We start from the raw sequence: 17022 nt of genomic DNA, 5'->3' as shown, positions 1-17022 counted from the left end.
GCAGTTGGGCATGCAGAAGCTGTCGACTGGGTTGCCAAAACTTTGGGTGTGTGCTAAAATGTTTGAACAATATTGTTGGTTGAACTATGTAACTATTTAATTTTTTCATGTTGATTTGACAGCATTTTGAGGGATCTAAGGTTAATTTTTGGAATAGCTCCTCACTGTAGACAGTCCTTGCTGCTACCTCCAATTGAATCACAGCACAGTATTGATATGAATACAATTCATTCCTTGTGGGCACTATGTGCCATGCACATTGGGCATTGTGAGTTGGCAGGTGAGAGTATAGGCTAAGAAATTGGCTGCAAGAATATAAGGGTGATGGAAAGTGGCAGGCAGCCACTGGGGAATAAATAGGGTTTAGTTTTTGTAGTTTTAAGTTGTAATTTTGGAAAGCCACGGCAAATTTTTTACATTGAAAAAATCATGCAGCACACCACAAATCAAAAATGTTACAAAATGACACTCTGTAGCTAATTATCTCTTCCCTAGGAATAAACAAGGCAATTAAGCTACCTACTGCCACCCATTGACATGGAGGAGTATTACATTACTCTGCCAGTCACTACAGCACAGATACTCGACAATGGTAATTGGATAATTTCCCATGGTACACCTGAAGATCTCTCACGACACACTAGGGTGCCACGGCATAGTAGTTGAAAATCACTGGTCTAGGGTTCAGAAAGTTCCTTACCCAGCGATAACCTCTATTAATGTGGAAAAATGAAAGCAACTTTTCTATTTATTTTAATTTAAAAAAAGAAACAGGATATGCTTCCTGAAATAAGTAGGTCAATATTATTATAACTAAATGTTGCACAAATTTGGAAACTTTGTGGAAAAAAGTGAATGTAACCCTTGCTGCAATTGATAAAATCACAACAAAATAATCCAAATATTACCTCCTAATGTGCCATTGGATGAAACTAAAGCTTCCAACTTTAAATATTTTGTGCCAGAATGGGCACACAAATAAACTTGTGATTTTTTTTTTGACATTTGTTATAATGTCAAGTGTGAGTAGAGAGTGTACATAAGTCCTGGAACATATAAATATTTTTTTTTTAAAAAAAGCTTCTGTGCTGGAAATTGTAGTACAGTGTCATTAAAGGCAACAGTAAAATAATGTTAGAGTTTTAACTTGCATATTTTTTTGTTATTATATAATAAAAAGTAAAAGTGTAAAGTCTGTAAGCATTACCGGGCTGTCAAACTACAAGCCAATCAAACGACTCTTAAACTAATCACCTAGCCAGCAAGCACACCTAACCAAGGCCAGGGCAGAATGGTAACATGCTTGGGCTTCACACCAAGTGGGAGCTAGGGCAGAAGCTTTTCCTGTCTCTGTATTGCCTTGACATACCCTATACAATGCAGAAACAAGCTGTCAAACTGACAGCTCAATCCTTCAGTGACAGCAGTCAGCCCTGTATCACTGTGCTCCCCTTATAAACAGGACAAATTAAATGTCATGCTGATAGTAGTGATTCAATGATTACACAGGAAGAGCTGTTCTCCATGAGTATTCTTCCTAACTGATTTATCTGTCCTTTTCCGCACTCATGTATGAACAAAAGCTACTTTGCAGCTTTCATTTATAAACTTTTATGTGTAAAAAAAAGGATTCTTTGAACATTTAGTCCATCAGATTGGTTTTCTTGGTTAACTATTTTCTTCAAACTTGTAATTTGCTGTTTTTGGCAAAAATAAATTTTAGTAGAAGATGCAGATAATAACAGGATGAATTACCTAACCAGTGGGTCTACTGATGAAGTCCAAATGATGAAAAGCGTCAGCCAGGGCTGAATGAGACATTAAAGCATTGTATACACATGCAATTACTCATCACTTATGGTATGTGGGAGTTTATTTATTATAATAAACCTATTACTCTATTAAAAGCTTTTTTCTCCTGCATTTCATATGCTGATATAAAGACTGCTGATTTGTGGGTGGAAAATCCATCTACATGGAGTTCAAGACCACAGGGGCAATGAAGTTTGAATCTATAGAGAGAAGGTTTAAAGAGCATTTTGACTTTACCAGTTGGTCATTTTGATGTGGCTAATCAGTAAAAAGTGGGATTGCATCTGGAATGCTAAGTGATACACATTGGAGGATTTTTTGAATGCCACATGAAACTATTGTTTGATGTTTTATTTTGCAGGGCCATTTGGGAGCTCAGTGACTGATAGCTGTAAGTAACGTTATAAACAATGGAAATTTCCAAGCATTACAATATACCTTTCACTATTTAAAGGAAATGTAGAATGGTTTGTAGATATCACCATTCTTTATTTTGTTACAGAAGAATACAATTTCAAATATTTTTTTATCAGAAAAATATATAAATACATTTACCCAATTCTAGTCAATTCAACGGGCCATTTTAAACTACTTTACTGTTACTTTTTTGAAAATGTATAATGTTCTCCAACTTCGGACTAGATTTACCATTAAACACAGTAGGCCTAAGGGAACGTGTATTCTTGTATATCTGGTGGCTACAAAATGTTTCACTTACCAGAAAAACAGTTATCTCATATTTGTGTATTACTCATTATAATAAATTATAAACGAGATTAGCACCCATTAAACATGAGAAAAATAAGTGTTACTAGAAATGTGTTGCTTTGGTTGTCAGAGATTGTGTGCCTACATTCTGGGAACACTATATGAAATGTTAATTTAAAAATAAAATTTTTGTTTCACTGTAGGTTTTTTTGCAGAATATTTCAAACCATACAGGTATGGTTTTTGCAAAAAGACCATCAAGTTGACATTATGGGATGCCAATCCCTTAGTATAACATATGATGAAATATATTAAAATTTGTACCTCTTCGCTGAGGCAATTTGGGACAAGTTAAAAGCCATTCGTCTTGCTCCATCCGATAACCCACCATTAAAGATAATAGCAGCAATGGATGATACTACCATCTACAACATAGGAAGCATATGATTTCAATTGGAAGATACTAGTCTCATTGTACCCAATAATCCATACTTTGCGAAACGCGTCAACAAACTGATAAGACTGAAGTGTTTGCTATGCATGTCTGAACTTTAATGTGATAATCACTGTCTTCTAAAAATCTAAATAAATTATGTTTTCATTACATTTGTATCATGACTGTATATTGACTATGGGTGCCTTAAAAGTCCATACACAATTTGCCTGTGTTGGTATTTCTTTTTGCGGTTGTAATGGCAAGTTCCATATTAGTGACTTTACCACTTTGTAACTTTCGTCTGGTTTGGCTGGTATAACTTTTATATAAAAAAATATATAATATAATAAATATAAATAAGTTTAATAAATAGTAATATATATATATATATATATATATATAAAACACAGGTTTAAACATTTATAGTTTCCCTAAATAATGCAAAGCAAAATGTTAACCCAATAAAGATGAAGGCACTAAACTTAAAAGGTAGAAACCTGATGACTGATGCCTTAGCACGCAATACAATATTCAGTTAGCACATAAATACTTTGCATGCACATACTGGTATTAGTGACAACTGAGTAATAATATAGTTTGGGACAACACATAGTTACAAATTGAAAACGTCATCTGTGTAGAAAAAAATTGTGTAGGATGTGCAGGAATAACTTTTGTATACGTTTTAGTTCAATAATAATCACATTGTAAACAAATACAGGATTGAGGAATGAAAACTGTATTCATCAGTTATTTCTTAGGAAGTTACTGACGTTTATTCTCGGCTTACAGTTTATGTACATAAATATATCCCTGATGCAAAATCTCCCACAAAATGAGGAACAACAAAGTAAATAGCAGAAATGATTGAATGGCAATGATAAAGAAATACATTTCAAACACAAGCAATATATGCAGGGAAACCAAGAATCTCTGCAAATAAAACTTATTACATATGTCATTTTGTCCTGAGCTGGCATAACAAGACTACGACAGAGTAAACTGATTGTTTTTTTATTAAAGCACCAACGATTATGTCATATCTAATGTGTCCCAAAACAATCATTTAAAACTTTGCAGCTTTTCAGTCCTTAGATATGGTGATTGCATTAGTGTTCTCTTTTTAGGCTTTTTTATTTACACCTGGAGATCCAGCCAGGAACAAACTTCTTCGGTTACAATTACGCTTCACAGTATCTAGGGAGGAGCAATGTAGCCTCCGTAGCGCTGTAATATTGCCATTCTATGAGTATAGACTATATAGAGACTATATATATATATAGAGTATGACTATAAGTGTTTATTCAACAAGTACATTTAGGTTTATTTTTACATTTGACCAACAATAGAGTTGTTCTAGTTACACTTTTAAAGGAGTTACAGCAACAATTTTGTCTTTTGGATATACAGGATTTATAATTTTGAATAGAAAGTTGTCTATTGTAAGCCCTCATGTCGGTTGTATATGGTTTGTCCTAATCCTCTTAACTGACAGTTTTCCTGGACAGTTTGGTCTATTAAGGAAGCTGAAAAAATCCAATTGGTCTTAAGGTGGTAATGTATTAGGCAATGACTGCAGAACTAGTATAGACAATCAATATCTCTTTGATATGAATCATTTATCTGGTTTCTGCTGTGCACCCACACACCAGAGCCAACATTCAGCCAAGAGAAATTAGCAACTTCCAGCTAATGGGAGTGCTCCCCAATACTTACACTAACAACTGGAGGAGCCAGATTGTCTTTGTAAATGGGACGGGGGGCACTTCCATTGGTTTAGGTTATTATTGAACCCTTAAGATGTATGTCAATGTCAAAAAAGCATAACAGATTATTGTTTTATTCATCATCAAACATCAAATATTGACTAAGAATGCCCTCAAATTTTAAAGCTTGACATATACTATAAGACATTTGCAATTGATCAGATTGTAAATTAAATAAAAACATGAAAACTGACATTTGATCTAATAAAAAATGTATTAGTATTTACTTTTACATTTACATTTTTTGTTAGGGCAGATACACGCATCTTAAGATTCAAACATGAATGAACGCATGTAAAGAATGAATGATAACCATGCTGATCAAAATAACCAACTTCCAGTATAAATATCTGCTATTAACAACTTGGTGATCATTACACCATCAGTGGCTTTCCAAGGGCCAAAAAGGATCTCCATATGCCTGGAAGTCCACCATGGAGTCGGTAGTGAAGATGGTAGTTCAGTGGGACACCTTGTTGACGGGTTCCTGGATCTGTCATTGCTACAGGTCACCTTCAAATGGGCAAGCCTGTGCCATAATTAGTAAGTATGCTGTGTATACTTCCTGATTTTGTCTAAAGATTACCAACACTATTGAGTTTAATTCCACTTTAATACAAATCTGGGGTTAAGTCAAAATCTCAGAATTAATATCAGCTACAGGTAGCTATCAAAATCAGCGCACACCTTTCATAAAAGAAGCTCTGCGGTGCCAAATATAGGGTTCTTCAGATTACCATTTTTCCAAAAGCCTCTTCATTTTCCACAAATTGTGCATGTTAGGTATGCAAATTAAGATTACACTGGGGAACAATTTTGAACAAATATTTTGTTGACTTAAATTTTTAATCTTATTTACACTAAAATAGGTATGCTGATTCTGAAAGTGCAGTTTGCGATTACCTGCAATTTACCATTTCCAGTCAAATGGCGAATATCAGCACATTGGTAGAGCAAGCCTATTTGGCATATTACTGTCACGGTAGCTGCAAGGCAAGAAGGTGGACCCTCTGTGTCACCATCTCAGTTGTTAGTGATGTGCACAGGGGGCAGAGTCTAAGCAGCTGCCCGGTCTTCACCAGAGCCGCCAGAGGTGAGGATGTTGCGCTGCGGGCAACTGCCAGGTTGCAGTCCCCGTGCACACCGAGGCAGATGACGGCTGACAGGAAGAAACAAGACGTGGTATGAGAGTGAGGAGCAGAGAGTAGCCAGGCAAGCCAGAGGTCAGGGCAGGCAGCGATCAGGAGTAGTCAAGGTTAGGCCAGCAGTCAGAGCAGGCAGCAATCAGGAGTAGTCAGGGTCAAGCCAAGGTCGGTACACAAAGAATCAGGAGCAAGAGAAGAAACAAACAGGAACCTGGAAGCAGAGCCAAAGGAACACCTTGTTCAGGCAACTTCCTCTTGCCCTTCACTTCCTTTTAGGGGCAGGGCCTCTGATGAGTAGAGCCATGTGACCTGCTTCATCCTATTCTATCACCAGAGGGGGTCCAGGAGACTAGAGGTTGGTGGTGTTGACATCTCCACCACCAGGGGGAGCGCATCTGCGAAGCACCCTAGTCCTCTGAGGTAATGGAGCAGCTGATTGGGAGTCACATGGCCTGGACCAGGAAGTGAGTTGCAGAGATGATGCCTTAGCAGAGATGGTGCTGGCAGCAGGGGAGTGAAAGGTAGGTGGCACTGAATGAGGCACAAATCCCCTGGACCTGCAGGGATCTGTGACAATTTCAAAGGTAAACTCTGTGTTCAAGAAAAGTCTTGTCTGTTACTTTTGTATAGTGAAAACTTCAGGATATAACAAGAAAAATAAATGTAACTTAGAGTATCCTAGTCTACCATCGGCTATACGGCCAGTGGCTCATTCAGATGAAATCCCAGTGCTGGTTTTTCTTACACAACCCTCTTTTGAAGAACATGATTATGGTGATGAACTAGGTGACAACAATGATGAAGAGTTTTAAATTGAAGAGGACTCTGTTTGTATGAGATTTGATTAGCATGAGGTGAGTGATGTGGCACGTGATTTGGGACTATTGAAGAAGGCTTCAGGACTCCTAGCATCAAGACTGCGTGAGAAAAACTTACTTGAAAAAGGAACAAAGGTTTCGTACTTTCGAACCAGAGAAATTGAATTTCTGCAGTACTTTAGAACTGATAGTGGCTTTGTGTATTGCCATAACATGCCTGGTTTAATGGAGGAAATGGGAATTGGCGACTATTTATTGATAGCTCAAAGTAGAGCTTAAAGTGTGTCCTCCTTCACAATGGCAATATATTTGGGTCAGTCCCAATTGGCCATTCAGTTTCTCTTTGTGAGGAATATGCCGACATAAAGAGTCATTGAGTTGTTGCAATATCACCAACACCATTGGGTCATCTGTGTTGACCTTAAAATGGTATGCTTCCTTCTTGGTCAGCAACGCGGATACACCACGTATCCCTGTTATCTGTGCAGGTGGGACAGCAGAGCTCCTGAGAGGCATTGGGTGGAAAGGAATTGACCTCCAAGATCTGCCCTAAAACCAGGTGATCCAAACATTCTACATGAGCCACTTGTTGATAGAAAGAATAATCAATTCCCGCCTCTGCGCATGAAACTGGGTCTGATGAAGCAGTTTGTTAAAGCTTTGCCAACTGATGGAGACTGTTTCAAGTACCTCATTTTGGCATTTCCTAGCCTGTCATTTAAAAAAATAAAAGCCAGTGTGTTTGATGGTCCACAGATTCAGCAGCTCATCAAAGATGAACATTTCATCAGGGCAATGTCAGAAGTCAAAATGAATGCTTGGTTATCATTCAAAGCCATTGTCAAGCACCTTCTTGTAAACATACAAGCAAATAATTACACAGAAATTGTCCAGAAACTCTTGGAGAGCTACAGAATGCTTGGTTGCAATATGAGCATCAAGGTGCATTTTCTGCATAGCCATCTTTCCAACTTCCTGAAAAACCTTGGTGCAGTTAGTGATGAGCAAAGTGAACAATTTCACCAAGATTTAAAGGTCATGGAAGGACAGTATCAGGGTAGATGGGATGTACATATGATGGCTGACTATTGTTGGAGCATCTGGCAGGATTGTCCTAACACTGAACACTCCAGGAAAAGCTAGAAGTGTAACATTTTAACAAATATTTTACTGTAAAAAAATAGTACCAATAAATTCTTTGTATGAACAAAAGAAATTTAAAAAAACAGTACAGTCAAGTTAATATTTCAATATTTTTTCATTGTATATAAAATGCGGTTTTTTTTTGACAAAAATGGAGGGTACCCTGTGTCGTAAAAACTGGATGTGATAGCAAAAAACTGGGGTCATTTCTGGATTTGCCACCCAAAAATTAGTAAAAAAACAAGTGTAAGATCTAACTCAACAAAAAATATGTTCCCCAGTGTTATTCTTAGGTTTACTTTATGGAGAACCAATCACTGTATTAAATATAAAAACTAACAGTACTGGCATAAAAAGGGTGCTGTAAGTATGTTTTAAATCCTTCAAATGGTTTTGGTGTACCAGAAGCCCTAGTTTACATATCATAGACCTTGATATAAAAAGTCACAACTTGCAGTCCCCTACAGTGTGCTCAACTTGGGTTCCCCTAAAAGCTCTAAAACTACTGGAAGGTGTTGCTATCGGTATGAAGCATCTGCCATCTGCTGGACAGTACACAGTATTGCAGTGTGGTCATGCTGAAACTACACACCTGGCCTCAAACAAGTATGCCTAAAGCTGAACTTCAGATCCCTTGCAGTGGGGCTTTCCTGATAATAATGGACAATAAATGCTGCTGAAGTACCACATTTCATATTTACCTCAAGCCAAACATTTAGAAGAACTCAAAATGACCCAGCGTTTAAACTCAAAATATGGTTCACAATGTTCATTTGATACTTTTCCATCATTAGTACCAAGTGTTTCCAGTCTTACAATATTTTAAATGACACATATAAAGAGTACATGCTTTAAGTCAGAGATGATGTGATCCAAGTGCTTGTTTCATGAGCTCTAAGTTTCTTGACGTAGGTCCTTGGCACAGCTATAATCATTTTTTCTTTTTGTTCAGGGACCAGCTCTATTGGCTGCCTGCCATGTGCTGAGCTGTGTATTCCACTGCTAGAATGCTATGCAGGATCAACAGTTAGAAAGTTTGGGGAAATGAGAAAAAAAGAAAGTAAGTAATACTGTTACTCATGTGTTCTCTTTGCACGGTGTTCACAAATGATGCTCACATCTCTCATCTGAAAAATACTCATCACTACTGGAAACATCCTTCTTTTTATTGTAAATGAGCAGATAAGAGTAGAAATAATGTGAGCAGATATGGTTATTATATATACTTTTTTATCAATATCTAAATTCAGGATTTGCAAATGTTCCAGAAGCAGATGTGTTAGGTAATGTTGCTGCATCATTGAAATTCTTCCCTTCACACATATATCATGGCGTCAGATCATGCAAAGTACACCAGTGTGAATACATTGGAACTTCAAAGCAGATATATGACCACTACAGTTCCCCAGATAAATTATTAGGCAATAGCTTCCAATATACCGCAAACCTAATCATCAATCAGCAGTGAAAGGACAAAGTCCTCTATTAATTACCATGCCAAAATGCCCCCCTACACACACATATGCACACGTAAAAACTTTATTTCAGCCCTACGGTGAATCACTACAGTCTATTGCAGGCTTAACCACATTCCCAACCTCCCCCATTCAAGTGAGAACAATTGTTTGCATGCAGCTGCAGCAAATTGTGGTGCAGATTCCAAAATCAAAGTGATGCTTCAAGATCCATAGCCTAAGCCATGTCCAAATCTGGTGACCTGTGTTGTAGTTTTGTGTTGTAGTTTGCCGTTCATAGGATAGTGTACTTAAAGCGGAACTAAAGTTCGACTTTTAAGTTTGTATGATCAGACAGGTCATTTTTGCAGAAAGGTACAGGCAATGTCCCTTCTGCAATAATGCATCTTACCTGCCTTATTGTGCCAGGTTTCTGACAAAAACTGAGTGGCACATGTGCAGCATACAGTTTAGTTTACAGGAAAACCTAGCAATCCCGGCATCCTTTACATGTGCAAGGATGACGTATGATGATGAATGATTAAATCTCCCCTCCTACTGTGTGAGACTTCCCCAACCTCCTAGATTGTAAGCTCTTCAGGGCAGGGTCCTCTCCCCATCCTGTATCACTGTCCATATCTGTCTGTCATTATTATACGTATTTAATGTACAGCGCTGCTTAATGTGTTGGCACCAATCTAAATCCTGTTTAATATTAAAACAATAATATTCATGCCGGCAGGCAAATCCAGATGGCTGAAGAAGCTAACAAAAGGTAGTTGGCGATGCCCAGTGCTGAAACGCAGGGAGATGAGTTTGCCGGGTTTAGTTCTAAACTATACAAATAAGGAGAACTGTAAATGTGTGCATACAAACAGTAAATATTATAACTCTGGTAAAAGTTAGATTCAGTGGAAATAAGAAAAATAAGGGTAAAAGGGCTAAATTGGCATTAACAAGGGATACATCTAGAGTTTAATAGAGAATTTTTATTTCATTTTGCAGAATTGCTGCAGATGGCAGGTGCATGTAACAGCTGCTACTAATTATAACGTAATATATTAATTACATTGCTTCTATCAGTGATTACTGTAGCATGGCATTTCAATCAGCACTAAAACAGTTGTTGTTTGAATGGGACTTTATAGTGGTTCTGAACTTTTTTTTTCTTTATTGGGGTGAGGACTAATTTATAGTGTTGGTGTTCGAATTTGTGTTGTCCTTATATTCGACCCGCATATGGCTGTTCGAATTCGGATAGATCCAACCTGAAAAACAATTGGATTCGACTTCATGAATTTGTGTGTAAAAATATGTGTAAAAAAAAAAAAGAGGCTTTAATGTTAAAGTAATTTATTGAATGTGTGTGATTTGTGTAAATAACTTTTTTTTTTATCCCACAATGACAGGATGATTCCCACAGCTGCATTCATTCATGAGCACAGCCATGGGAATCCTCCTGTCAGTGTGAGATCCCCGGGCACTAGGCGTAAATGAGGACAAGTCTCCCCATTCATTCACCTCTAGTGCTCTGTAATTGGCTGAGGAAAGGAAAACCCCAATGACGCTTGAGCTGTCATCAGGGTTTACCTTTCCTCAGCTCCGCTCCCCTGATTGCTTTTGCAGTTCTACACAGTCACAAATAATAACCCAAACCCCCCCCATAGAATTAATGGTGTTCGAATTTGGTGTTCAATCGATCAAAAAATATCTGGCTATTCGATCAAATAGCCGTTGAAACGAACACTGAGATATTCGACCAACACTACTAATATATATTTATACTTATATTATTTTTTATATTTATTACACACACACACCTTTAGAACATCTACAAACCAAATAGATATCATTATGATAAGAAAGTGAGCATCCTCATCACATTAATGTAATCTCTTTGATGGTACTATAGGCTACGTTCCAAAGGTTTGCTTCACACTTTGCACACTTTTTGTTTTGGTACTCCTGAAATGTATTCAGCTGATCTTAGATTGTAAGCTCATTTGGCCAGTGTCCTCTCCTCCTCTTGTGTCTGTCATTTGCAACCCCAATTGAACGTACATCACTGTGTAATATGTTTATATACTGTATGTATATAAATACAGTTTATTATTATTATTATTATTATTAATATTATTATTAATAATAATAATAATAATAATCTAACAATAAATGGGTTTCTGGGTTGCTTTTAATGCCAAATAGGCAGATACATTAAATTAATTATTTGAAAACTGAAAAACTGATTCTCCTTCAAAAAAGACAATGATTAAACATATCCAATCTTTGGTATATTTTAGGTAACAGGACGAAATTGTTGATCCTGGAGGAACTTTCATACAATTACAATGTTTACTTTATGCTATTGTTCGTTCTTGTAGTTTTGGGGGAATTTTTATATATAGTAGATTTCCTTTTGGAAAATACAACACGTTATGGTAGAAAATACATCTATTGTCCAGAATGCTTCCTAAGCTGTGTTGTAGAAAGTTGAATAATGACAAGCTTGCTTACCAAGCAAATATTTCTTGCAATTTAATCCTTTAAAATTCTTGACTGTAGTTTCCTGTAGATAACAATGATTAAATGGCCCTATGTCAAAATGTATCTCCCTATCCCCCACATAGTTTCATCACATGGGACTTGCAAACTTTTCTGAAAATAGGAGTAACTCTAGAGATGTAGCTTAGAGAACTGATAAAGTAGTCCAAAAACTCTATATATTTTTTTATTTTCAGTACAAATAATAAAAAAAAATATAATGATTATGGTAATGTGAACATGTCCATCATTTTATTCTGTATGACTTCATTCCTAATATAAATATTAAGAATCTCATGTCTTCCTTCAGTGACTTTGCCTAGCCTGAAATAATAACATCAGTCTGCTGCAGGCAGGAGGATGAATTTTCATAGTTCCCTCTCCGCCCAGTGTTAAAACTGCAACACTGTAACTCTGAAGAGTTTACAAGTCCGTCATTTGTGACCGCGGCCAATAACTCAACAGGTACCAATTTGCACATAAATACTAAAGATGAGCTATCATCTTAGTACATAGATTACTGCTGAATAATGATGGCTTAGCTCATCTGCAGACATTGCTAGAGGAGGTACTGTGATCCTTGTGAGAAACAGTTAATACTTGTAATAGTTAAATGTACACATTACTAAACATACTCTGTCTTTACATATAAAAATATCTAATGATAGGTACACTCTGGTTCAAATATACACAATTTAATTTAAAAATAAACCTGATATAAATGATAAAGGATTCCCAGAGCAATATGTCTTTTCCAAAGATATATCACTGCAGTAAGTATCTCCTTTCAGGCATGTCTGTCATTAAACTTCAATAATCAGCAAGTTTCCTATAGGAGAAGATAGGAAGTCTACTACAAACACTTTGTATGAGAAGGTAACCCAATGGACCCACAGGGAATATCTGCATGGAACATGAACAGGTAATTATCCCTTTTTAAATATGATTGGATTTCAAACCTAACTGCATGTTTTGGAAAAGTTAATTGGCTTCCCCCCAAAAGTTACCTTAGACTGTATTCTATAGTAGGATAATTAGATTGTGAGCCCTTTTGAGGGACAGCTAGTGACATGATTATGAACTTTATACAGTGCTGCGTAATATGTCAGCGCTATAAAAATACTGTGTAATAATAATAATATCAGTTCTTTTATCCTTAGAAGTCCATATTCAAATGCTGGACATTACTTAGGGTAGCCTGCGTGCAATTGCAAACTAGCTAAGAACAACCCACACCATCAGACTAGCATCCATCCATCAAGACATTACTGTATGTTATTTGTATAATTCCTCCAAAGAACCAGGCCACTGCTTTTGTCATGGTTGAATACTGAGACCTGAAGCTGTAAAGTTTTCAGTAAGTTATACTCATAGAAAAGCATAGGGATTCTGTAATGAAAAGGGAAAGGTTTTATTAAAGGTTTTATTCAGAAATGTTATTAGAATGTTCAGGAATGAGTAGGAAGCAGGGAAAGGCAAAATATAGGCAGATTAAACTTTGGCTCTAAACACATTGTATTCTGAGAGACAAGTCATCAGTCCGGTAAAAAAACATATTTCTAGGTATTTTTCACAATATCGGCTACATTAATGCCACCACAGATATGTGCCATGGGAAATTCTGGAGCACATTCCCTGCAGCCAAGATTATAACACGGATTAGGGGGGAAATACTCTTGGGCCAGACATTTCCATGAATCATATTTGAAACCAGCCAAATCTGCTCAAAAGTTTAAAATGTTTGATTCATCCTTTCTAGATACGTAAAACATGAGGCTCTATTAACAAAGCTTTAACTAAAGAATCAAGCTTTCTAATTTAGCCATGTAGAGTTCAGTTTTAAAAATCAGTGGAAACTTAGAAAATACAGGATTGTATTATATTTGGAGTCACATATGGGAACTCTGTACATCCACCTATGTAGGTGGTTGTAACACAGTTCTAATACATTTGTTTAGCTTTCAAGAGGGCCAACAAAAAGCAAATGAGAAAATTTAAATGACGTTTATCCTCCTTGAAAACTTATGAAAAACTTATGAAAATGAAAAATAAACACAAATCTTTTAGGAAAGACGTCTTCTTGTAGAGTATTTGGAACTTACTGCAAGCAAGGTGTGTGCCAGACAGTGACTGTAATGTGATTGTGTATACATGTGTTGTAAAGCAGTTATCATCATCACTTTCTACTGTCGGTGGAGCTTATTCTGTTAGATTTCCCTTCACTTTCTATCCTAAAAACTCAACAACAAAAAAGAAGTTTCTAAAATGAGATAATTCTCAGAGTTGTCCCCCAAAAATGTGACACTATTGAAGGAAGTTTCCTCTCCTAATGCTCTAATAACTCACAATGTAAAATTTCCCCTCACTTTCTGTCTCTGTGACAGCAGAACAAATAAGAGGGACTCAGCAATATGTGCTTGACTTACAAAATTTAGTCCCCTTTGGACTTGCAGCCCAGCCACCACTAGATGCGCCCATTCATGTCCTATTATTTATATGCACCAACTCTGCTGTTGTTTACTGGACAATATATATACGTTTATCCATGGTCGCCCTTAGAACTTGCTCCACCGAGAGGGACACATTCTTGGTCACATTGTCATGCAAGGTAGGGATAGCTTTTTGTGAGAAATAGCAGCATTTGGACATGATATACTGGGAAAAATTACAGGCCACAAGGTCATAGAAGTGAGCCAACTGCTCTGTCCTCTGAGCCAAGTTTGGCCTCCATAGATTGTCATGCATATGTGATATTCATGCACTTAGTGACCCGGTTTTTAACGTTGTTGCCTTGTTTCAAATGCAGACATATGTTGCAGATGAAAATACCTTGCCCTCCTATCTGTTTGGGGTCACTATCTGTTTGATAGACTAAGTCGTCACCCTTTAAGTCCAAGTTGAGTCCCATGTCATTGACACCAGGTCCCAAGTCAAGTCACCAAGAATTCTTCCAAGTCGAGTCCCAACTCAAGTCACTTCATTTATCAAGTTGTTTGCAAGTTGTACTTAGTCTGGTATAATGCCTTCCTCCCCGCATTTCTTGCATTCTAAGTCCACTAAGTTTGGCTTTCTCCTCTGACAGCTGAAGGGAAGGAGGAGGAAGGCAATAAAACAGGGGTCGGCAAACTCCGGCCTTTAGGCCAGATATGGCCTAGCCAGTAGTTCGTTCCGGCCCAATGCCCCCTGGCCAACCTGGGCTTATGCCGGCCGGCAACCCGTGGCTCCAGAGCCGCATATTGCCGTCGGATTGGCCAGAGGGCGTTAGGAACTACCAGAGCCAGAGCCAATGGAGCTCCGGAGACGCCGGAGCTCTGGTGCCGCCTCCTTGCTATTGCTCCCCTATTTAGCGCGCCTGACGTTGATACTTCCGCCGCTGCGGTAAATAGAGAATGCATACAGAGGAGAGAGATTTCACTTGGGCGTTCCCTGGTGGTGGGCGGTGCCATTAGGGCAGGACTCAGAGTCCAGCCTAGTGTGCTCCCGCCCACCCCTGAAATGGCCTATTGGCCATGAAAGTTTGCCAACCCCTGCAGTAAAGCTTCTGTAACACCTCCTTCCTCCCCAGCTGTCAGAGGAGAAAGTTGTGGACTTAGAACGCAAGGAAGGTGGGGATGAAGGCGGTGCACAGAAGACTTACTGCAAGTCGAGTTGCAAGTCGCTGGACAAAACCCCCAAGTCGATTTGCAAGTAGTTTTTTAGGTGACAAGTTAAGTCGCGTGACTCATGTTCCAACCTCTGAAACACAGGAATGTGATATCTCTTTTTCTGCAAGCCTCTGGACACCATCTTTAGAACAGGCCAGTGGAGATCTGACAGCAGCCAAAGATACACCATGTCCTTTCATACCTTGGCTGGTCCTCCTCCTCCTTCTCCACAGAATTTTGAAACAGTTCTTTGAGACTTCTAATTGTCAACTGCTTCTGACTTCCTGATGGATTTAGCACTGGGGGAAATAGAAGGAGCCTGTTAATGGCTCACTGCAAATTGTCTGGGAAAAGCAGCAGGAGGAGGTAATCTAAGTGTACCTTTGCTTGGTCCTTCATTCTACTAAATCTCAAATGAACTGTAATTGTGATGGACAGCACTAAACTCAAGAAATAGATGACCTGGACTCTGTCTATAAGCCCTGTTACTGCTTGGTTGTGCCACATGTTCCCTACCTTCACTACTTCTACCCTTCTTTGTGACCTTCCCTTGTTTTTTTAGAACTGGTAAATATGTTAAAAATATAGGGTGACCCCTCAAAGCTGTAAATTGGAAAAATTGTGATTTGCCCACGTTGCCCCCTATGAAACAAAAACTGGTAATTTGCCATCTCTGTACACATTTCCACCCATATTTTGATTAGCCCAATGTTCCTCATGCATTTGGTGGTCTAAGAAAACGTTTAGGCATTTCCAAGTCATATTCAAGCAACATTAAAAATACCAATGTCTGTATAACACACTAAAGGATGCTTTTCACCATTTCTGTAAACTGAGAGAAATAAAGTTCTTTATTGTTTATTAAGCTTTCCTTTTGACACCTTAAACTTGCACCTGACTTGTTCCACCTCAACCACCACAATTCTGTTTTTTGTGGTGTACTAAGTCACTTGCCGCTAATTTTTGTACTTTGAAGAACTAGACAACAGTCATTTTTGAGACCTATTGCAAACATGTCTGCGACCCAGCTTGAATCCAGACAAAAAAAAAATTGAGCCACAGAATGTAATAACAATGGGAAAAAGAACCCTAAATAAGATCTTGAAAGGAAATCCAGAAAGTAGAAAGGAGAAAAACTAGGAGTAATGATGTCTAAGAGGGCTCAAAAGACCTGGGAGTCAGGAAATATGAACTGAAACCAATATAATTGAAATAAATGGACTGGTATTACGTGGAGGGTTCGGGCCCTTCCAGAACTGTAAAATTAAGATAATGGTTGATTTGTTTCTGAAACCAGTGAAAGGGGGAAGCTTGAAATTCCACAGATGAGAATAGAGTCATTGCTGTACTTCAGAAGAAATTGTTTTACTAATCATTTTTGATATACCCCTGCAGTGTTGCATATTTGAAGAAATACAAGACCAGTCCATCCAGTGATAGAATCGTTGAAATGTTTACTGTAAACAAATAGGATATTTTTATGTAATAATAGGACGATTACCTTCCTACCTCTAGAATAATGTGCTTTTGTAACACTCACAAGGCCTGAAAATTG

The 17022-nt window shown here is 37.8% G+C and overlaps 1 pseudogene; it reads right to left on the bottom strand.

Moving 5' to 3' along the window:
- Positions 1–15609, bottom strand: part of LOC140332085 (uncharacterized) — a 28423-nt pseudogene extending 12814 nt beyond the window's left edge.
- Positions 15610–17022: the final 1413 nt, after the last annotated feature.

This window comes from Pyxicephalus adspersus, chromosome 5, assembly GCF_032062135.1.
Source record: "Pyxicephalus adspersus chromosome 5, UCB_Pads_2.0, whole genome shotgun sequence".
Lineage (NCBI taxonomy): Eukaryota > Metazoa > Chordata > Amphibia > Anura > Pyxicephalidae > Pyxicephalus > Pyxicephalus adspersus.
Note: the sequence above shows the minus strand (reverse complement) of the source record. Positions and strands in the feature narration are given on the sequence as shown.